At 39.9% G+C, this 24,793-nt stretch overlaps 1 protein-coding gene across 2 annotated transcripts in view; it reads right to left on the bottom strand.

Annotated features, from left to right (window-relative positions):
* AFF2 (ALF transcription elongation factor 2) overlaps positions 1-24,793 on the bottom strand; it is a 401,898-nt gene that overhangs the window by 359,908 nt on the left and 17,197 nt on the right. The window lies entirely within an intron of this gene.

Below are 24,793 nucleotides of genomic sequence, written 5' to 3' on the forward strand. Positions count from 1 at the left end.
TTATGTCAGAGAAGGATGTCTAACATGCCTGTGCGCGATAAAAGGGTCCTGGATTTGACCACATGAGAGGTTTTAAGCCTAGGCATCAGTTATTCACAAATTCCTATCTAAAACTAGCTTTTCAGGAGCACATTTCCCGAGTTTAATGTATTCATTGTTTTCCTGCAATAACCAAGCAGGTGAACTATCTCAACACAGAGGAAACTCAGCAGTGAGCTTTCTGGCTACATGCAATTTTTTAGAGACTTCTTTCTAACCCAGAGATCCAAAGGCACAATCTAATGTTCAGGAACACTGGGTGGAGGGGAGTTCACAATTCATAAGGCAAGCAGGATTTGACCCTTCATACTGATTTATTACAGATTGCTGAGGGTTTCAGGTCTACACAGAGATTTTTCAGACTTTCCTGTACTTACACATCTTCCTAGCTTCAAGATTAGACTGCTGCAATGCACACTATCTGAGGCTACACCTTAGGACTGTATGGAAGCTGAAGTTAGTGCAGAATGCAGATATGCCCACTTCCTAAGCGATACTTCACACATGATACTGGTGTTCCCCAGTCCACAGTGGCATTTTTTGGTGTTGGGTTTGACCTATGAAGTCCTTAATGGTTTGTATCCTACCTACCTGAGAGACTTCTGCTCTCCCCCAGGAAAACTGTGGCAGTAATGACAGTTAGTCAAGTTGCCTCCTGACAAAAAAGGAAGGGGCTGGTGGCAGGGTATTTTTCATGAATGGTCTGGGACTTGACCTCTACCTTGAACTCACAGAGACTGAGTTGGCTGATAATGTTTAAGGCATACTGCAAAGTTCATCTTTTGTTTGGGCTTCTGATGAAGCCATAGACTGAGGGATACAGTTCCCTGACATGAGATGTATATTTTATTATTTTGATTAGCTTAGCTAAGTATTATCAAGGGAAGTCCACACTGCACTCTGTGTGATATATTTGGTAGAATTATTACAATTTTGTATGTTATAATTGTATAAAGGTTCCTGGATAGGTGCAGAATAATTGAAATAAATAAATAAAACTGTTAGGAGGTGGCTTTTTTGTCACTCAGCTCTAAAACACAGTCTTCCCATATTGCATAGGGTCAAAACTCCCCTACTCCCCCCGAGGCCTGGCCTTATTTACAAAGGAACTCATAACCATATGATATAAAATTCCAAGGCCTCTCTGCGGCTGCCATAGTCAGAAACTACAGATGAGAAACTTGAGGAAGTACAAAGCAGATCGTATTTGCTGGCCAAGATCTTTGGAGCTTGCAGTTCACAGTCAAGAGTGTTTCTAACAGAGGTTATGCTAATCTCTGGTCAATCAGAAATTCAGTAGAAAAATGGCCAGGATGGCTATTCCTAAATGGACAATGGGGGAAAGGCTTATGATGAACCAATGAGCCTTAGAGCAGGCATGGTTGAAACACTGACTGTACTACAGATGTGTAAACCCCGCCCAAAGTCCAACTGGCATACTTTGATTTGTATAGCAAATAATTCATAATAATAATCCAAGCAGTATACAGTGCATAGTGTGCTGCTTCTGCGACCTGAAGTTCTTTGCCTATTTCATAAGTTGCACTTTAAAAAAAAAAAAAAAAGGCCAAAATCTAGCCCTAAATATTTAAACTAATCACACAACCAACTTGGAACTAAAATGCACTGGAGATGTGGAATCAATTGTGCCATGTTTACTATATTACGCCAGCTGTGACAAAATTAATGAGCTGACCTATGTAAGAGGGGGAAAAAGTGTCAGCAAGTCATTTCTATGCAGTGGGGAAAAAATGAGATCAAATTTCAGCCTAGTTAGATCACTTCACATTATAACATCACAGGCATCCCATTGTGGGGAGGGTGTAGGAGGTAGAGGCTTCATAATCTGAAATCCAAGATTTACAGAACTGCTGCATATTGAATGATTATTCTAAGAGCATACTGAAGCATGAGGAAAGAATCATCTACCCCATTCGTTTTGCAAGGCGTGTAGAGCTCAATTATCTCTTATTTCATATACATGTGTGTGTGGTGTGTGCGCATGTGCGCCCAGTCAGCTCTGCGGCATTGTGAGCGTACTGCCTTGCCTTCTCCTCTGCCTCTTTGATGTGGTTTGCACCACAGTGGGCCACAGGAGAGAGCAGCCCCTGTATTCCTCTGAGCACAGGTACAGTCCATGGGTCTTGTGGAAAAGAGGAAAAGACTCTTTGCCCTCTCCAACACTGCACCACCAGGGCCAGAGACAATTTTACCCAGATTATATTGGCTCTTTTAGGTGTGTAACTTCCAGGAAGCACAAAATCTGTGAAGAAGCTTTAGCAAGATTTACAAGCCCTATTCAAATCAAAGGGTTATTCTGTGCCACCATTAAGTACTCTTAATGGTGCTTGGTATTATTGATGTCACTATTTATGTAAAGCAATATAATTAGTAATGCTATTACCACTATCCTTCCTTTGTGTCACTAATTGCATCACTATAAACATAATTTACTCTAGAGGAAGAATGAAGGATATTTTTTTTTTTGACAAATCCACTGCAAGACACCACGCCACGGTGCAAAAGGTTACTCTGTATGCTAATACTGATTATACACACAATCCAGAAGTTTCCTGACCTAAAGTACAAACACAACATGAACGGTGATATATCAAACTGACACTATCATACAGGGGAAAAAAGCAAGCTTCAGATTTACTCAGCATCTCCCTGCCTAGCCCCACAGACTGCTTGAAAAATGCCATGACACAGCACAAGGGTAGAAAAATTTGAAACATAACAGGAATAGTTTCCTAATATAAAAGCATGGGAACCTACACAGAATTAGGGTAAATATATAAAGTAATTTAAAGCCCTGCTACATGCCCAGGTGTACTCTCCATTCTCATCTCTTTGCTCCTCCAGCTGACTCCTTCCCTCTGCCCAGTGACCCGTTCTATTTATGGGGTCGGTCTTGTCTCCACACCTTCTTCCATGTTGCTGCCTGTGCTTGGAGTGGTATCCCTGAGAAAGTCTGAAGGACCTCCATTTATTCCTTTAAATACTCATCTTCCAAAAAGACATCTATAACCCAGCCTTCTCCTCATCAAAGTGTTAAAGTCAGTGTTAGAAATCCAAGAACAAAGAAGACCTGAATCAAAAACTGGTCAGAAAATTAGCTTTTTTTCCGCATGGAAAATTTCAAGTTTAGGCCCAGAATATGACCTACTTTAACTTCCTATAAGTGCCCTCTGGATTGCAAATGTATATATATTTTCATATTGACAAGTTATTAAGAAGCTTAAAGAAGGCATCTAATTGCAATAGCTTCAACACTGCATTCTCATGTCTTTGCTTTCTTTTTTCAGAGGCTTGTATTTGATTTATAACAAATGATGAGGCCTACCCGATTCACACAGATACTAACCATACTTACTGAGAGGTAGATTAGTTTGCTATTATTTGTAGTAGTCTAAATCCATTATTAAAAATGTTTTCGTGTATTTGTCAAGACAGAAGAAAGCATTGCAAAGTGTCATCCACGTATCATGACAATCAATCATATTCTCTATAGTTTTTATGCCTTCTATTCAGAAAGAGCCCAAAGAACATTACAGACTGCCACCAGTTAAATACCATCACTTCTAGGACACAATAATCCTACTGCACTAGTGGCAATGCACAAAATATAGACTATATGTATAAACACCACAAAATTTAACTCAGGACTTTCAACTCCAAACACAGCTATCCTGTCACAGCCCAGTAAGCAAGAGACACAAGCCAGCCAAAAGAATTGTCATCTTGAAGATGGCGCATCATGCTCCTTCAAAGGTCAATGATATACATGCACATGTGAACATATCAGTTCAGCTCCTGTAGCCATTTCAGGAGTTTCATCATGAACTCACACATGAAACAAGTTGCTAAGGAATGACATACACACCCTCCTTGCTGTTAACTTTTTCCTATGAAGTGAGGTACTTTAAATATATATGATCTGGTATTATGTTCTGAGCTATGTTCAGTTTGTGATATCAGTCATGGTTCCCTATCCAAAGTTTCTCTACTGAAACCCATTGCACATTCTATATCTGTTGGTGAATGCAGTTTGGCTTTGTTCACCCTCAACTGCCTATTCCCATTCACTCCTATGTAGGGTGACCAGACAGCAAATGTGAAAAATCGGGATGAGGGTGGAGGAAGCCTATATAAGTAAAAGACCCAAAAATCAGGACTGTACCTATAAAATCAGGACATTTGGTCACTCTACTCCCATCTGAGAGTGGGCCAGCGTAGCACTGTTTCACAATTATATCGAACAAGGTTCAATTTTGGTGCAATATTTTTGAAATAGGAAATCGCCATTGAATCCACCATGCTCGCCCATACTGAGTTTATACTATTCTCACTCTCTTGATTTTTCCATCCTGCCCTTCTTCAATCTTTTCCTTCTTCAGAGTCCTGATTGCACTGCAGTCCCCATTATCCTAGCGACAACTGTTTACAAACGTGGTTTTTGCAAGTAGCATTCCAGTGTCCCTTGACAAGTGCACAACTATAGTTTGTTTACTTGGTTTTTTTTTATAAAAGAATACTGCAGGCTACTGTAGTCAGTGTTACCAACTGAGGATTTTATATCATGTCTTGTGATATTTGAGGTTTTTCTTAAAGTGAGTATGGAAGAATCTCAGTTCTCATTTTTTAAAAGTAAGTTTCAAGCACTCATTGTTGCAGGAAAAAAAAAATTGAAAACGTGACCTAAGTGGAACCTAAAGGCTCAAAAATCAAAAGACAAAACAACTTCCAAATATATATATTTTTTAAAAAATGATGAGATTTCAGCAAATCTCATTATTTTGTGGGGCTTGTGTCATAAATGGATAGGTAGGTAAGGGTTAAGTTTCTTTTACCTGAAAAGGGTAACCGAACACCTGACCAGAGGACCAATCAGAGAACTGGATTGTTTAAAGTCAGGGGCGGGAATTTGTATACCCGGGGTCTTTGTTGTTTTCTTAGCTATGAGGAAACAAGTCTTCTTCTAATTCTCTCCTAATACTTCTTCTAAACATCTGTAAGTACCCAGGAACCGCAAAGTAATTCAGCTATGATGGTCTTTGGGGTGTATTTACCTGTATGTTAATTTGTTGTGCTGGTTTAATTGGGCTATCTTTTAAATCAGACTGTTTCTTTATATTTTCTTATAAGCAAGAGCCTGTATTGAGTTTCTTAATGCAAGATGATTGTTTTATATTTTCTTTCTTTTTTTCTATAAAGTTTTCTTGTTAAACCTTGTGAAAGTTCTTTTCCTAGGGAGGCAAAGGGAAAAGCCAGGCTGTGGGCTATTTTCCTATTTGGGTCCAGGGAAAGAGCAGACTACGGGGAAAGAGACGAAGAATTCTCTCTGTTCTCTGGTGGTTACAGTTTTTCCCTCATTCCTGGAGCAAGGGGGGTGGCAGAGCCCAGCTGTGGGTATTTTGCATCTCCATTGTCCTGAGGGAAGCAGAAAAGCTGGTTTCTTGGGTCACACAGGTTAGCCGCGAGGCAAGCCTGATAAGGAGGGGGAAGGGGTTATTTTCCCTGCTTTTAGCATCCAAGGGATTGGGAATCTGGGTGTCCCACCAAGGGAGGGTTGGGGACACCAGAGGGAGGAAAGGGGGGATCAGGCCCCATAGATTAATTCCTGATCTGGTGGCAGCGAGAATATCCAAGCTGGTAGTGAGCTTGGGGGAGTTTCAGGTAAGCCCCCAAACTTTGGACGCAAAAGTCCAGGTTTGGGACAGGACCAGACTGGTGGACACTAAAGTCCAGGTCTGGGACTGGACGGCTAGATTACCACAGCTTGATTAATGAGTTATGAATGCCTAGGGTTGCCAATACTTGGACGTAGTTTGGCTAGTATAGTTCTCGGGGGGGGGAAAAGCTATTTCTCTGCCCATACTGATCAGAAAAAAGCCAGCACAATGCTATGCTCCGAATGCTAAAAACATGTTTAAACATAGTTTTGGCTAGCATCGATTCCAATGTGAGTAGGGGCATGTGTCTCTAGAGCTAAGTTATTCGATTTGCATCAATCATCTCCAGTAACTAACTTCATAAGCTTTATTACTCCTTTTGTGAAAAAAGATGTAGCACTGAAGAACGCATTACGTCCTAATGATAAGGTTTTGTAAAGGTGTTTGTTCCAAGTTTTCTGCAAAAATTCCTGTTTGTTCATGGGAACTGAACGTACACTTCCTATGCATTGTGAAAATGTGACTGTTTCTAAATGTTTAAGGGAATTTTTAAATTTCAGAGATAGACTCTTCATCCATTTTTGCCCTGGATAGCTCAAACACTTTGAACATTATGGGGGCAAAAACCTCCTTGCCCTTGCTCAAGCAATTCATACAACTGAGATGAAAGGGAATATTGGTGTAAGTAAAGAAGGATTTGGCCCATTGTCAATAAAAATAGCACGCTGTAGTGTGTAAACATGAGTAATAACAAAAACAGAGTATTTTAAATCCGTAATTACATACAATATTTAAATAACCCCCATTAGAACACAGGCATTAAAAGAAACAGTCATTTTACAAGAGACTAAATAAAAGTACTGATTAGAAATGATCATACACTAAAAGCTGACATTTACAAAAAAAAGTTCTGCAGTGATTTCTATATCCATTTAACAGAGATGAAATCCAGTGCTAAATATTTTGAAAATATTAATGTTAACAGGAGGGGTTAGTATTCACATTTCCTCCAAAGAATGTAAATGTGAACAGAATTTATAATACAAGCATTGTGTTGTAATTTAATTTAACCATGAAACTAATTTCTGGTCTTCAACATTTTATGTTTTATGGTACGAAACAGAAGATTATTTGCTATAATGTGGTTTATTTAACCTTAACCTGATGGGTCCAACAGTGAAAACAGATACATTCAAAGTGTCAGTAATATGACATGCCATGCTAATTAAAATTTCAGTTGTGTTTCCCCCATCTCCTTTGGAAAGTTAATGAATTAATGAATCTTTAAAGGACAGTCAGGGAGGCCTTAAAAAGAAGATGCCTTTTTGAGTAAGGAGAGAAAGTGGCAGATTACAACTTAATGACTTCAGAATAATGGTAATTTCCCTATTTTCTTCACTTGCCTTAGCTCAGCTAATGGCTTCATTAGCGTCCACGCTCTCCAACGAATAGAGGACCATGTCACATCCCTCTTAGGGTACGTCTACACTGCACGATTATTTCGAATTAGCTTAAACCGATATTACAAAACAGATCTAATAAAATCGGTTTAGCGCATCCACAGTGGGATCCCGAAATCGATTGTTTGCGTCCATGGTCCAAAGCTACCATCGATTTCAGGAGCAGTGCACCGTGGGTAGCTGTTCCTCAGCTATCCCATAGTTCCCACTTCCGTGTTGAGAGCACAGTGCCTGATGGGGCAGAAAACATTGCCCCGGGTGGTGCTGGGTACAGCCTCACCCCTCCCGTTGTTGAAGGCAGCAGACAACCCTTTGGCGTCCTTTTTCGCGGAGTGCCATTGAGCAAACGCCATAGCACGAAGCAATTCTCCCTTTTTTTTTTCATGTGGTGTGGGGGAAATAAAACTGAGGAAGGCTGTTCCCTGACCACGCCCAGACACTGTGTTTGAACCACTACAGACAATGGGAGCTCAGCCAAGAATGCAAATAATTTTCAGAGACTTGCTGTGGACTGTGGATTAGCTGGAGTCCTCGAGTACCCCTCCCTCCCTTCATGAGCGCTCCATTTGAGTCTTCTGGCTTCCCGTTACGGCTTGTTCACACAAGCGCTGCGTATCTGCGAGTTTTGTATTGCAAAGTTGGCATTTCGTGTTCTGTAACGGAGCTGGATTACACAGATTGTCTCCCCACAGCTTATCAGACCTAGTATCTTCCCGCTCTATGCTGGAGCTCTTCTTTCGATTTCAAACACTGCATCGCCAGCCTGTGATCAGAGCTCCACGCTGGGCAAGCAGGAAATGTAATTCAAAAAGTTCGCGGGGCTTTTCCTGCTTTACCTGCCCGCTGGCATCCGAGTTCAGATTGCTGTCCGCAGGAGCGGTCAGTGCTGCACTCTGGGATGCGCCGGAGGCCAATAACGTCGATTTCCGTCCACATGACCCTAATCCGAGTTATCACTATCGATTAGCGCTACTCCTCTCGTTTGGGAGGAGCTTCCGAAATCGATTTAAGAAGCGTTTTACTCCGATATTAATGACGACGTCGTGTGAACGGATACAGCGTTAAATCGGTATATCGGCCATTAAACCGATTTAAAGTCGCAGTGTAGACCTGGCCTTAGTCACATCACAATAAAACCAGTTAAAAACAATTCAGCTACCTGCCTTCTGCCAGTCTGTACTATGAGATAGAATTAGCAGCACAATCGATATTGAATCCTGGGTATCAAATCCCTTTTTGCTTTTAATCAAGAAGCATAACAGTGAGTGTATTCATGAAATGCTATTTATCCGTAGTACACATTTTATGTTGATTAGATAACTACAGTCAATCAAAACAGAGATAAAATGAAGGGAATGACTTTTCCTTTACTGTGCACTGGTCTACAAACAAAATCTCCCCGCACATTTGATCAAATTGACAGATTACCTCAAAATCAGCCCAGTCACATCAAATACTTCATGTCACTTCATAAACCAATATGTCATTTCACAAACTGGTCTATTTACATGGCTAAGTAGCTCTCTGTTCACTCATAATATGCATGATAGCAGTACCTAAAGATTCCAACAGGGATTGTTATATACAGTACCTAGTACAAACCTAATGGGACAGTCCCTGCCCCAAAGAATTTATAGTCTAAATCAGAGTTTACCATCTCATGACTCTCACCTAAACTGAATCTTGAGTTTATGTTTCTCCAATGAGTGACAATTTATATTTTTATCAACCTCATCCTGTTTTTAAACAGCCATTTCCTCAGACATTCCAAAGCCTCATAGAATCAACAGAAAGACTTCCATTAACTTCAGTGGGCTTTCTCCTTTTCTTTAAACTATGCATTTTTCTCCTCGCACTCTCCTCTGCTTTCCTTGACTGCAGCCTAACCAAAAGGCGCCCTGAAGTTCAGCAAAAAGAACTTTCACTTTTGAGAGGTTCTACCACATGGCTGTAGCTTGGCCAATTGATTCCTGCAGGAGGATTTAAACGTGTACAAGGAATGTCTCCTTTTCCTCAACGTCTGAGGAAACTTCACTGATGAAGGCGTTTACCAAAAACATCTTTTGTTTTACTCCAAATTGCACAAGTCTAAATATGGTCTGAATAATTTGCACAATCTTTAGCAATGGAGTCAGGATCTATCAGTAGATGCTGCACAGTAACTGGGTGATTTCACAATATCCACAAGGAGAATTGCCTCAAGATAATCTATTCATTTGGATACTCCCGCTAGATGCCATTTAAACAGATGCCTGTTCCTTCCCTACAGTCACCATCGTTTAACATTTTAGGGGCCTTTTCTTTGCCATCTTATGCCAAAGAGAAAAGCTTTTCCAGTACCCCGAAGAGCACTATGGTGTGCAGAAGTTAGGAGCTGAAGTCTAAATGTGCTAAACGAATCCCACAAAACATTATGAATAATGGGCATGACAACCGTCACCGACCTACCTTGGAAATACCTCGGTGTAACGTGAACTTCAGATGTTTCTGGAAATGGATATGCTCCTTGCATTGGCGCCTAGTTCTAAAGAAGGAGATGCAGGTTGAAGACTTTCCACTGTCAATCTGCAGCTTTGCACAAACCAAATCTCCATGGATTAATGGAGCCGTCACCATTTTAAACATACTTTTCTGTCACTAAGTGTGTGCAGGACTAGCTATATGGGTACAGGCATCCACAATGGACAAACAGATATATAAGCTCCAGCAGAAGGCCATTAGATCTTCCAGCCCTGCTCGTACATCATCTCATGATTAAAGGTGCGAACCGGAACTAACCATTACCAATGACCCATTCATTAACTTACCTCTACGTTGAATAACGCGTCTTCAGAAGCCAAAAATTACCGCCGTTATTAGCGTGAAACCGTCGTAATCGAACTGTCTTGATCCACCGGTTGGGCCAGCCCTCCTGTCAAATAGAAGCTAGTTAAGTCTACCTAAAGGCTTGTAAATTATTTGTTATTTTTTCTTTTGTCTGTTGTCTAGGTAAACATTAACTGTTCTCTGTGAAATCCAAACACGCTGACCACTTTCATTTTCTCCTAAGTTATTTTTTAGGAGGTACCCTTACTCATTGATTTCGAGTAAAACGTTTCCCGTGTAGATGTTTGGCCGCGCGAAGAGGTCCTTAGGGTGGACGTCTGGCATCTGCAGATGGCTTGAGCGTTTGTTTTCCCTTGTTTTGGATCGTCCATGCTATGAATACTACTCCCGAACGGGAATTTCTTGGAGGCTCTCTGACCGTTATTTTGTGTGTCCTCTCAGCTCAGAGAAGCTACTTTCATTCTTTCTACTTCTGTCGTCGGTCTCCTAATCCTGTACAGACCAGGTCTATGCAACAAACACAAATACTAGAGAGCGGCGCCTTTTATCGTTTCCCGCTCCTTACGGACGATGCACCGGCATTTAACCCATGAGTCAGTGTACCCTTGTTCACACTCGCTGGAATGTTCAAGGAACTTTTTGAAATCAGCGTTTATTCATTTTTTTCTTATAAGCAATATGCCCTTTTTGTCATTGTACAGAGAATGTAGGTCCTTTTTCTTTCTTACAAGAGCTTCTTACCGTTCTCTGTAGCTTCGTTCGCTGGGTTTGGGTGGGCACCCGCTCGCGAGGACGAAGATTACGGAAGATGGTTTTCTTTAGGTGAGGCTGATATTGATTGAACACTAGCCGTTGACTTCTCCTAGGTCCAGGGCGGAAGGGCTAAAGGGGAGGAGAGATAGAATCTCTTCTGTTTCCTTGTATTTGGGGTTTGTCTCTTTGTGGAATAGAGGAGATATGCTGCTTGGTATTGTGATGTAAAGAGATTGCATCAATACTCCCAGGTTAGCCCAGAGAGGAAAGTCTGGGTGGGAGAGAGAGAGGGAAGGGAAGTGGGTTATTTCCCTGTGTTGTAGGCTCAGGGTTTCTGAGTCTTGGGCTCCCTCCAGGGAAGGTTTTGGGGAGACCAGAGGGGGCCAAAACCCTGGAAATTTTGGATGGTGGCAGCAAGATCAAATCTAAGTTGGTAAATTGAGCTTAGAGGGGTTCATGCTAGGCACCCAGATTTTTGGACGCTAAGGTCCAGATTTGGGAAGAGGCTTATGATACCTCCCCTCCCCCGCAGTGCTGCTTTACCACGTTATATCCAAATTTGTGTTATATTGGGTGGCGTTATAACGGGGTAGAGGTGTATTATAACAAATGCTGGTTTAAAAATCAGGATGTAACTTCCAGGAACATTTTCATTAATATTCCATCCCTTTTTTCCCCTACCAACATTTAGATAAAAATGCTGGTCAGAATGTACACAGTTGCCACTTTTCTGTTAAAATTACACTCAAAGTAGTTTTATTTAGAGCATAGTCCCCTCAGAATAGCCTTGCTTAGCATGCAAGTGCATTATCTGCCTAAACTCTGCTTTTCTGATTAAAGTTTTGTATTTAATTAAAATTGTCTTTAATTAAAATGCAAATATTCTGGAACTTTAACAATAAATTGTTTACACTAGACTGAGAAACAGCCCTCAAAGGCTTTGGAAAAATAGTTTCAATTGCAAGCTGTATATTCAGACTTCACTGCTCAGTGAAAATGGATAAAGATCCTTTCCCCCCCACCACCACCACCCTCATTGGCTTAATCTGTTCCAAACAAAAGTGACAATATCCCAATTTGTATCTAGAATTAATGTATAGAGGAAACAATTCCCGAAGTTATCAGCTGTTCAACAGATCATTAGAACAGTTCAAACTCTCTTTTGTATTTTAAAAAATTCTTTCAGCCAATTTGGTTGACAGATTTTATTAACACTACCAAAGACAGTGAATTAAAGAAATAGTTCAGACAGCCTCTTTAATAAAGTAAAGAAGAGAGTGAGTGTGTATAAGGGACATGTTTGCATTATCCTTTGGCCAGAAACAACTTATTACACGTTAGAAAATAACTGCTCTGTTTACACAAGAGCAGGGTTCAGATACAGCTGATATCGTCGTCTTATTCTTTCTTTTAACATGCACAAAGAGATGCTGCACCACAGGATTTGATTTATAGCAAGCCTGAGTGTATACTTTCCAGCTCCAACAACAGTGTTCTCTATGAAGTGTTTTGACTCTAAGGTGAATTACATTCATAACCAATTCATAACCATCCACTACTGGGGATGAAACTGAGCCACTGTAGTTAATGTGACTTAAGCTCTCTAAGAAACAAGTATTATTTGAAAACCTTAACGTTTTTTCCAGGGGACTTACCAGGGAAACCTAAAATCTGGCTCAGGCAACATCAAGGCCATAACAAAGATTACAGTTAATTGTGGTTTGTGGTTTATTTTCAAACCCTTGCATTTTTTAAAAATATTAAAGTGTCCTTGGGAAGTTTTAAAATTTATTAGCAAAATACTGGAGTATATTCATCATTGTTTTACTTTTCAAATACTGAAGTAAATTGATGCAAGTTAAACCAGAAAATGTAAGGACTATTTAAAGAGCTTGCAAAATCCATTATAAGAAGCCAGTAAAACAAATCAGATGTTGGAATTTTTCACTAAAAGTTCTTTTTAAAATAATGGCATAAATATGATCCCAATGGAAGTCCCATAAAGCATTCTCTTGCTTTTAGGGAAATTTCATAGAAAGACCACTTGCTATAAATTTGTATTTCCTAAATTCATTGCAGATTTGAGAAACGAAAATTAAATAAATTACCACATCATAGTAATTCCAGATTTCAGTACAAAAGCCATTACTTAACTTGCACACCATAATCTACACACTCTTTTACACAATAATTTTAGATCCAAGAAAAGATTCATCTTCCTTTTATAATTACCATGTGTCAAAGTGTTTAACCTCTGCATTTGAAAAACTGAAGCTGGATTCTTTCTAGAAGCAGATGTCAAGAGCTCAATTCTACTCAATACGTTAGCGCAAGACAGTAGATCTCAGCATATGAAAGCAGAGGGCAGTCATCAATGAAAGAATGTTGCAAAATGAGATAAAATTAAAAATACGAACAACACTGAGGTGGATACTAAATAAGGTCCTCATTCTGCATGACTGGGTCTCAATTCTGCATTGTCATAAAACTTGTGGCACTCAACGGAAAATATATGGCTTACTAATTTTTAATACGATGTCTGATTGTTTAAATGTCTGCTAAAATATATACCTATAGCATTCTAAAGCAAGATTGCCATTATCCCCTTTCCCCCCTCGAGTGGAATGCCATAGGAAATTCTCTGACCTTATCTCTGGGTTTCTTCAGTTCTGTACATATTGCAAAATAAATCTCAGCAGAGTGCACGATCGTGTCGCCTACAACCAATTACCATCATAAATTGCTTTGTAAACACCCCACAATAAAACAATTTACTTTAGTGAATAAAATCCATGTCAGTCCTACACTGAGTTTAAATATAGCATGGGATCCACCTAAACCGCACTAGCATTTAATTGCTACTCAGTTTGCATAATATATACAAATTAATGTAGACTCATGAATTAGCATTTTCATATGGTTTATTGCAAACAAAAAAAGGCAAAAAACTGTGTGGCTGTTTTAGCAATCTAAACATGTTTAAGCTATTATTTTTGTGAGCCACTGACAACTTGAGTTAACCTTTCACACAAAATGGGGACTATAAAAACACATTGACACCAGTTTGTGCATTGGGCATTTCCCATAACTCTAAATTTAGATTTTTATTAGGTTCTTCTCAGTATTACTTATCAAAATGGAGCAGTGTGCACCATTTCCCATTACCTAGAATCAACCCTTACTTGGTTAAGTGTCATTCTTTTATAAAGTGAAACTTTCAGCGCACATGTAAGGAGCTGGACTGGCAGCCCAAGGATGGCAGCTCACCATTTCTTCAGAAAATAAGTAGTGCAGACTTGCCTGAGTAGCACCATGACTAGCTTCCCCTGACAGATTCCAGACAACATGCTTCAGTACTGTTCCAGTGAGCCGACGGCTCAATCTCCATGTTCATTTAAGCTGTGACTTCTCTGCTAGGAAAACTGACGTGTGAGACTCATTACTCTTCGCCGGCATCCAGCGAGCCAGCTTTGAACCACTATGTGGGCCCCATGTCTTCTTAGCCTAATGGCTACCTCAAGAGCTGTGCCACCGTTGACTCCAAACCAAAGGAGCTAATACCATGCTGTGCTATAGTGTCCAGGCAAGATTAACCTCCATGGCAATTTGCCACAGTTTTGTCCCCTAGCCAGGGGGTCGCACAACATACAGCATCTCCTCCAATCCTCTCTTCCTGCCAACCACATACAGAAACCTAACCATGTGATGCTAATGCAGATGGGCTTCTGTGAGTGTGATACTTTTTTTTCTTTCTACCTGTCTTTTAGCCTTTTATTCTTTTGCTCTCCTCCATGCAGTGGAATTCAGGGGGGAGGCATCTGGCCCATTAAGTGGCACTTAAGGTGAAGAAACAATTTGAAGTCACCGTGAAAAGGCCTTAGGCCATTAAATATACAATACAGGGCTTGCTCCTGATCTCACTGATGTCAGTGGGAGTGCGGTTAGTGACTTCAATCGGAGCAGGGCTTGGCTCGTAGCATCCCACATCTTCCTGACGTCTTGCATTCAGGTCTGTCTGAACAAGCAATTTTTCTGATGCTCTGAGAGTCGGGTAGTAAGTCAAGCCATCACACTAATTTGAACCTTGGATACTAATGCAGGGTTCCAAATTGAGTAGCATAAGAATTGCTCATTCCCAAACATTATCAAGTAGTGATTTAGTTTCCTTAAATCCTGAGATTTCTTTGATAAAGAAAGTCTGCTGAAGCATCAAAAGTGAATGAGGTTACTTTATATGACCGTCACAGCCTGTTTGGACTTCCTTCCAGCTTAGCTTCTTCAGTAAAGGTAGAACCTATTTTAAATTACAGTATATAATCACAGTGTGTCCCTGACTCCTAGGCAGGTTCTTTTTCAGTTTAAGAGGTCAGCAACTAAGCCCTTACTTCAGAAATCTTCTCCTCCTAAGGAATCTCCTATTCATTATTACCCTACTTCCAGATTACCTTTCTTGGCAAAGGTGCATGAAAGGGCTCTATCAGTGAAGTTGCAATCCTGCCTCAGTAGCAGTGTTTCTTTCTGAGAAGTTTCAACCTTGTTTTCAGACGAATCAGAGACCTGAGCCTGTGCTGGGGAGGCCAGTAATGATCTTCTGTTTTGCAGGCTGATTCTAGAATTGTAGCTATTTCAGGCTTTTTTTTAGATCTGTCGGCAGCTTTCATACCGTTGATCATGTTGTTTTTCTAACCCGCCCAGAACATCTGTTGGCTCTTTCAGAGACTGCATAATCCTACTTTTTTCTCTTATGTATTTTACTGCTATTCACTGGCTGCTTTTATTTAAAAAAAAAAACTTTTATTTATTTTAAATATTACAAAAACACACAGAAATCCAACTAAGGTAATTTCATACAGTACAACAAATTCATACACACAAGTTGTTTCTTTAAATTGCAATGCGATGCCAAAAAGAAGACCTGCACATGCTAGATTTAAAGGAGAGGTGGGATGGGAAAGGAGATGATGGACCCTGAATTTTTTCATTATATGAATTATTGTGTCTATAAAATGCCAGATTGACAACCCTGCAAACTGAAATGCACTATTTAGTCAGGGAAAAACTAGACTATGGGAAACAGCAGTGTGGAAAGGAGCTCAGATTCAAACCTTGGGCTCTTTGCAGAGGTTGCCAACAAGAGTGATAATTAGTGCCAATTGTGGTGATGGTTCTTGTGCCATTGCTACTGGGAACATCTCTGACACTAAAATTACTTTGCACAGGCCAACAAACAGCTATCAAATGGTAACAATGTTTTGGTCACTGCCACACTGGGTTAGATTCAAACCTAGAAGACAGAGGCACGTGTCCCCTCGGCCACGTTGACAAGAATCCCTTTTAGCAGCACTTGGGTTATAAAAATACTGTAGCTCACTGAAGAGTATTTCTCCCTCTTAATTAAGAGAGCAGATCTTTGTACATGTCTGGACCTCTTTCTGGAGGACAGCAGATTTTGGATTTCCTGAATATCATTTCAAGTCATTATCTATAGTTCTTTTAACAGTACAGTCCTTTGTTTCAAACATATTATCCATTGAAAATAAAAACAAACAAACAAACAAATAAAAAAAAACAGGCATCAACTGCTGGGCCACTTAAATCCAAAATTAACAGTTGAGATGTCTTATTCAGCATTTAAGGATGTCACTGAAGGTGCACTGCACTGAAATATGGACAGGTAGACAAACACTTGCAATAATATGAATTCTTGGCAGAGCATTGGAATTGTTTGAATGCGAAGTTTGTTCAGTAGAAAAATGACCTTTTTTCAAAAAAGAATTTTTTTCACCAAATAAAATGTCATTTTACATTTTTGGTAAAAAAAAAAAAATTGCCACTTTTAAAACAATAAAAAAATCAGTATTTTTAAAAAATCATTTTAAATGGGTCCATTTTAAACAATTTGAAACAAAAAAAAATACACTTCTAAATTTTTCATTAAAGTAGGTTTTTGACCAGCACTAGTGCTTAGACTTTATTAATTAACTACTCTGTTTTGCCACGGATTTTTATGGCTACATATTGGATCAGTCGAGAATTCTGGCATATGCTCAGGATTTCAGTTAGTATCTAAGGGTTTAATTTTAAAAACAAGAAACAACTTGTGCACCTAAATCCTCCTCTACCACTGAAAATCATGAAGCAACTATACCAATCGAATATGAGGACTATCTCAGTGGGTGAAATTCACCCATAATGAACAGCCACAGCAATTACAGCTACAGCAGCCTCAACACCCCTTACAAATGGCAGAGTCCCAAGGCTGAAATAGCAGAAAGGAGAGGACGGGCAGTCCAATAAGCTCTGTGTCTGGCCTTTGGTCGGGGGAGTAGTGACTTTTACTGCCACAATCTCTCCACACTCCACCCATATATATAGCCCAGTCACTCCAGCTTTGTGAGCTTGATCTAAAGTCTGGGGATTGGTCCTACTTTGAGCAGCAGGTTGGACTAGATGACCTCCTGTGGTCCCTTCCAACCCTGGTATTCTAAAGGCCACTAAAGTCAGTAAAAGACTCCCACTGACTTTAAAGGGATACAGAACAGGCCCCATGGAGGTAGAATGGACTTCAACGAGCAAGATTGAACACCCGCTCAGAGCTCTAATATATGCAAACCTTTATTCAAAATAGATGAAGTGGCTTTTGCTGAGTTCTTAGAGCAGCAACAGTGGAATGGTGGCTACAAAAGGGACCAATACCCATATCTAGGGCAGGCTGAACTTGCATCCATCAACCACACAATCATGCACCTTTTTACTAGAAACATATGTAAAACAAAACACGGCATAGAAGAGAGAGAAAGATCTCATATTTATCTACTGCTATGGAAGGAAGAAGTTGTTACTTGTATTCTAAGTTTGTTTAATGACAAAGGGATACAATGTGTATTAATAGCTTCTGATTAGTTTCTGAATGGTAACTATATTTTCTCAACAGTTTTCAGTTACAGATTGCAACCTCAAGCAGATTAATTTTTCTGTAGTGAACTGAGAACATCCATTGGGGTTATAAACAACCTGAAAGACGGAATCATTTCACTATTTAAAAAACATAGGTAGGATTTTAACCCAGGTAAGGTGTGTATGTGCTTCAATTTCTTCGGATCATCTGAAGATAAATCTCATGGAATTGAAGGAGGAGGAAGAGAAGAAAGATTTTTTTTTCTAGCTAGTCATGCTTCTGAACTAATTTATCCTCATGCCTTTCAAGTACTAATGTATTTTTCAGTTGTATATTTGTCAAGAGGGTTCAATTGCATTTTGTTTTCTCACAATGGTCTTTGTTTCAACTGTAGTTCAATGGAAAAATCAACGCAGACAAGTGACTTTACATTTTCACTCTAGAGCTGCTACAGCAAACAATTTTAAACTAAGGGATAGGAATGCAAGCTTCTCAATTCATTTATTGAATGAAAAGGAAAAAGACATATTTTATCCATGATTAAAACATAGACAGTACAGCTGTGTTAGCTGAGTGCCTTAGGTCAAGTCGTAGAGAAACCTTTCTGTGCCCTCCTATGTAAAATGTGAATACTACTTCATGTTATGCTTGATTCTTTTATGCTGTCAAGGTGCTTTGAGATCCTGGCATAACAAGCATTATAATTAAGGCACAGGAGTCTGTGTAAGCAATCAAATACATGTATGTATTACTTTAGTTGAAAGATGAATAGTTCCATTGTGCGCAGAAATAACTTCAACCAACGCTTATGTGTCTGTCAATTCTGTTACCAATCTGACAGTGCACATTTATGCGTTTTATCCGTCCCGGTCTTTACAAAGAGAATGCCTAGTGGCAGGTACCTTGGAGTGCTCCTGGTTGGACAATTCAAAATTCCTTCTCCTGCCACTGGTTGTTCACCCCTCTTATACCTGCCAGCCCTTTCCTGCCCCAGAAATTGCCTTCGGCATATCAATGCCTTTGTTAATCCCTATGGTGAGAAGAGATCTCTCTACACACTCACCACCCCTGTTATAAACAAACCATGGGACTGGAGAGGGCCTTTATCAGTCAGACACATATTGGAGGCAACCCTCGCTCCTGCCCTGTTCTTTCCATGAGGTTGAGAGATTTCAGCTCAGGGATCTGTCACTGGATGGGGCTCACTGAAGTCCTTGTTTGTTCTGGACATTGTTTGAAGGGTGACTGAATATGACTGATTTTACTGCAGAGGTCTATGGTACACAGTACTACTTAATGGATAAAACTGCAGCCATCCACGTAAACCAGTGGTTCTCAAGCTCTTCCTTACCATGAGCCCATGTTATAACAAAAATCAACTTTGGGCACTCTAAGGAAAAAAGGTGACCATGACCATCAAGATCTGTACACAAGCCCTAGATTGAGAGTCCATGACTCAAACCAGAACCACAAGTAGAGTCTTCTTCCACAGCCTCTCTAGCTATATCTGTCTGTCTATGTAGGCACTTATGCTACACTAATCGCTGTGATATCAGAGCACCAAATATATATACAAAACATTACATTATCTCTGTAGATCTATAATTAGTTTCTCTTTTGTAAAATGTGGAACAGGGAGTCAAAGCCCTGAAAGATTACAGATACCCATCTTCCTAAGCCTGACTAAGCCTAAACACACAACAATTAAAAGACGGTAAACAGCAGTAATTGTACCCTAAATGTCTTTTTAAAGAGCCAAATGTGCATTTAAAGTTTAGCTCCCACTCACTGCAGCTCTAGAACAAACAGTAAATTAGTCAACACAAAACTGAAAGGAAAAAAACGCCAGCCGTAGCAGCAACAAAAAGGCGGGCAGTCAGGTCCCCAGGCAGGAAGTGATTGTAATTTGCCCCCCACTTTTTGACCCCCCCATTGTAGACATAACCCGTGATGGTTTCAGTACAATCACGCAAGTGTTAAAGCACAAGATGCTCTTGTTATATAAACTGAAGTCTAGAAATTATCACACGCTGATATAAAAAGGAGAACCCAGAGAAATATTCACCATCCCACTGCAAAGGAATTCAGCTGCATGCTCCTTTCTCAGCAGCTACCATGCCCGTTTATATATTTCAAAATAAGGAGTTATTTGCACCTGTAGTTCTCAGAGGAGAGCACAGAGTTTCATATCCATTATAAGCCACTTTTGGCTTCCTCTTTTCATTGGAACAGGTGGCCAGAACATGCATAGATATTTTTGTCCCACACTTACAAACATGGTTTCAACCTCCAGCAACGCTCAGCGTACCACTCTGGTCCTGTCTACACTGAGATTAGAACCAAGATCACCAGAATCGTGTTTAAACTATGTTCCTAAGCTCAATGTAGACTGGGTGTTTCCCTTCCCGCCCCTCCCCACCACCAAACCAGGTTATAAAACCACTTTAAAGACCAAGTTACAGCTACCATGGTTCAGATTTGAATGTGGACTCATACTTTGGATTGAATGTACAATTGCTGAACACTAAGCCCCAAATCCTGTCACCAGTGCACCAGGGTGTGTGTGCGTGCATGCGTGCACGTGCGTGAGAGCGAGAGAGAGAGAGAGCGCTTCGGGGAGTTTTTCCAGCAACTGAACAACAGTAAAGAAGGCCAGACAGAAGAAATGCTACTCAAAGCTGCAGTAATCTCCACAGTAAAAGTCCCCTCATCCTGTCCACACACAAGGGAATGGTGAATGACTTCATAAAGCAGGAGATGTACTACCCTTTCCCAGACCACTATTTCTCAGCTTCCCAAGATCCTCTGAGCAGCAGTGAAAAGGGAGATCCTGCAAAACTGGGCTTTATGGGCTGCATGGGGGCGAGGGGCAAACTGGCTGAATAAATCTTCCCTTCCCTGCACAGTATATCTGCACCAGTTCTACTGTGTGAAGATTCTCCGTACCTGAACTGTGGAGTGCAGAACTTGTCTATTACTGAACAAAACCAGTATGGCTGTAAGAATTCTTTGTTTGCAAATAATAATATTATTTTACCAATCCCAGAATTTGAGCAAAGGCTGCTTGTCCTACTGATTACGTGATTATTAAGCTAAAAATGTAGCTGACATTGGCGGACTGGACGGCTCAGGGCACATACAGCCCATCATCTCATAATTACCTGATTTAATTCAGCCCAGTTTAGGTCAACAGAGTCCAAAAGCTGTTATGGTCTGGAGGCTGTCTATTGACATATGTGAAATGAGTTAATGGTCTCCGTACAGTTTGAAAGGGTCAAGATTTCCACACAGAAACCCATGACTTCTTTAAGGTTAACCAGAGACCCGGTTGGAAGTCTCAGTGGAGCTCAAAGAATAAATGGATATGTAAGCTCTTAGAATATGACATCTGTAAGGCCTCAGTTTGCCCCTCTGAAAAATGGGGATAATGGTACTGTCTTGCCTCATAGGATATTTGTCAGGAACTAAAGCAGGGCTAGTTGAAAATCAGAATTTCCCACCTGGAACTCTAATATTTCAAAATTTGTTTCTATGCTAAATTTGGACGAGAAGTCAAAATATCATTTTTTCCCCTACAGAACAGACAGTTTTGGAAAAATTCTATTCAGAAATACCAAAATACTTAGTTTCAGTTCAGCTCCATATTAATCTGTATGCCCTGAGGAGCTGCAATCTCTTATGGGAGTTGTGGTTCAAGTGCTTACGCTGCCATTCTCCTCTATGGGCTGGGCTCCCTGGCTGCACTACATCTCCCCTGGTATAATACGATTACATGACTCACGTGATGCACTGTGGTCATTCAACCTGAAGGGAGACTGCTCAGGGGGACACAGAGTAATGTCACTCTGACCTGAAATGAAAGGTTCTGATTCAGTCTGGCAAACCAAAATGTCTTGATTCAGCTCAGCTTGACTGGAAACAAAATATTTTGCTTTGATTTTCCTAATAGAAAATTTTTGTTTTGCATAAACTGAATTTTCCATCTGAAAAATATTTGGACATAAAATTCCTGGGCAGCTCTACAATAAAGACTATGAGATGCTCAGACGCTATGGTAATGTGGGCCATGAAGATCTATCCCTAGGATAAAAAGAGCAGAGATAGGGCCTTCATTTGTGTTTGCACCAACATCAGAACAAAGAGGACAGCATGGGCAGCTAATAATGGACACTGAAATATCTTCTCATTTCTCTTGGGGCCCAGTTTGAGCACATTAAAAGAACCTTGCTCTGTCAATGCCAATTCTGTAGATAAACAGAGGACTTCAGTCTCCAGAGCTGTCAGCCCAGTATCTTTCACGAACATTAAATTCACAGAAAAAAATTAAAAACAATAAAGATGTGATAAAAATGTAGCTGACACAAATGAAAAAAAAGATCACTGCTCTTGCAGCTTGCTGTGACATGTGTTGCTGTATGACAGTTCTCCTGCCAATTAAGCTGGAGAGGCCATGTGCACCGATAGCAATACCTAATTGTATAATACACAAAATATGCTATAAATATACCACCATTACCAACAATTATTCATGCCCTTTATTTTTTTTAGACAGATGCTGTTTTTACATGCCTATTCTCTATAGTCATAGAGCTGGACAGTTAAAAGGTAGTGATTTCCTCCCTGCTTTACTATCCCAAGGAGATGTCCTCCCCTCAAGCAGTAACAATACCTCACTATTAATATATTATTTTGTATTGACATGAACTTATTTTAAAATGTATTAAGTATTAATTAACGAATGCTTGCAACACCCCCAGACAGATGCAACATGGATACAATAATATCCATTATTAAGCGACGTACCGCACTGTCAGAAGTAGAATTAGGAATAGAACCAAGAAGTCTGCTCTAACCAAAACTCCAGCTCTAGCCAATGGAAACCATTGTAGATTGACCAGGCATTATTTTCTTCAGTACTAAATTATTATTTAACATTTATATTGTGATAGTGCCTATAGGTCAGACAGCTTAGGCCCAAGTTGTGCTACACATTGTGCAAACATATGGTAAATAATAGTCCCTGATCCAAAGAGCTTACCTGGCACTACGATAATGCACACGTAACCCCAAGAAGCATGAGTCCAAACTCATTGCTGAGTTCTTTATATCCACTGGAAATGCTGGGGCTACATACTGTATTTTACTACACAAACAGAAAATCACTTCTTGGAACATGGGGGAGGTCGGGGGATATATTGACAATGTTAGGAGAACTGTTAGGTGTTGAACAGGTTTAAAAACCCTCCCTAAATCTGCTGAAAGGGTTAAAAATAGAGATGATTATTTTAAAAAGGTTTTAAATGCATGTTTTTATATTGAAAACAGAAGCTAGGCAAACCCACACTGGTCAAGACTGTTAAACTATTCCCTATTTAACCAGAATTTACATTTAATCCAGACAATTAATATAAGCCTTATCAGGTTCATGATAATTAGCACACTTATTAACAGCAGTGGCGGCAGCAGAAACAGTGTCAAAGAATTGCTTTGTTGTAGTGCTAGCGTTACTGCCAGAGACTTCTATCTGATCTTACATGGTCATCCACTTACTCTTGTATTGCCAAGGAGATCCAATTCCCCCTTAAGCCAGACAAATTACTATGACAAGAAGCAGATTTAGGGTAGTGGCCATTCACAGATCACTTTAAGAACGTTTCGGGTCATGTGCTGATAAACTACTTGCTTTACTGATTTCTGTTGGCTTTAGCCACAGCCAAACTGTTTTGCTTCAAGACAAGAACAAGTTCTTGTGGGGTTTTTTGTTTTGGCTTGTTTTTGTTTTTTTAAACACACTATTTGTGCCATAAGAATTGAGAGGTTGTTAGAACAAGAAATAATATTAATCAATTAAAAAAAAGCATTCTGCTTCCCCTTGCCCTAGAAGGACTTTACAAAAGCACCCACCATGCAGACTTTCTTAAAGCAAGAATCACTGCTGATCAACAAGGCCAATTTTCATAAATAAGCCAATTTTTAAATTATTCTAGATTTTAATGGCGTTTAATTGCATGTAAAGTTCAACATTTTTACAAGCAAGATGATCTGTAGCTAAAGACACCCAAAAATGTTAGGCATTTTGGCCACAATTTCCAAATTTGGGTACCTGAAGTTAGACTCACAAATTCAGGTTCCCAGATAAGAGTGACCTGATTTTCTTTTGAGCTACAGAGGCATATAAATGTCAGAATTACAGACAGAGACATGTTCTAATACCTGCAACTTAGACTCTAGTTGGTGATTTTATTTTTTTCAGGCTTTGAATTACATTTGCCATTGCCCACAGAATACATCTAGAAATGTTCAGGCCAAACTAGTGTTGCTAGTCAAAACTAAATTGGGGGTGAAAGCTAAAATCAGGGCAAGTAGTGAAACATACCATCACTTTAACTATGGAGTCTCTACCTATTGTCTCATAATGGCCCAGAAATTCAAGGTGAAGGGTTCAAATGCAGGCAGGCACTGTCCTTAATTTGTCCAGCATTACTTGCAAATTACAAAAGTCTGAAGTTTATGCATCGTACATCATACCTGCACATGTCCTAACACACATGACAGAGAGCATTATAAATTGACAGTAGATTTGGATTTTGAGCCTTAACTTGAGATTCCCTTGCTTTTGTATGTTTAAGATAGACTCTAACACTACTTTAATGCATCTGTTTTTGTAGTAGAATCTATAGAAATGGGGAAACTGACACAAACTGAGCTGAACTAGGGAAGGTGCTTTTGGGCTACTTTTCTAAAACTATGCTTGAAAGGCTGTGGTAGGAAAATTCAAAGCTTTGATGTTTTCATGAATTCAGAACAATGATATATTGAAAGGTCTATTCTCACATACACACACACAGAAACACACACACACACAGGTGTAAGGAATATACATTTTCCATTTCAAGTGAGAACCTTAACGTTTCACTCCTGACATGCAAAGATGAGAATGCTTGTACATAGCTCATCTACATGCCGTCACTGCAATGGAGATGTAAGTTGTGCAATGATCTAAGAAAGTGTGAATGGGCACATTGAAATGGCTCATTTTGAGGGACCGCCAATCCTACCTATTGATAAACATGGAAGCATGCCTGACTGCATGCACACTCAAATGCCTACTTATTTTTATTATTATTAGTCATTACCGAGTC

Source organism: Chelonoidis abingdonii, chromosome 8 (assembly GCF_003597395.2).
Source record: "Chelonoidis abingdonii isolate Lonesome George chromosome 8, CheloAbing_2.0, whole genome shotgun sequence".
NCBI classification, from domain to species: Eukaryota; Metazoa; Chordata; order Testudines; family Testudinidae; genus Chelonoidis; species Chelonoidis abingdonii.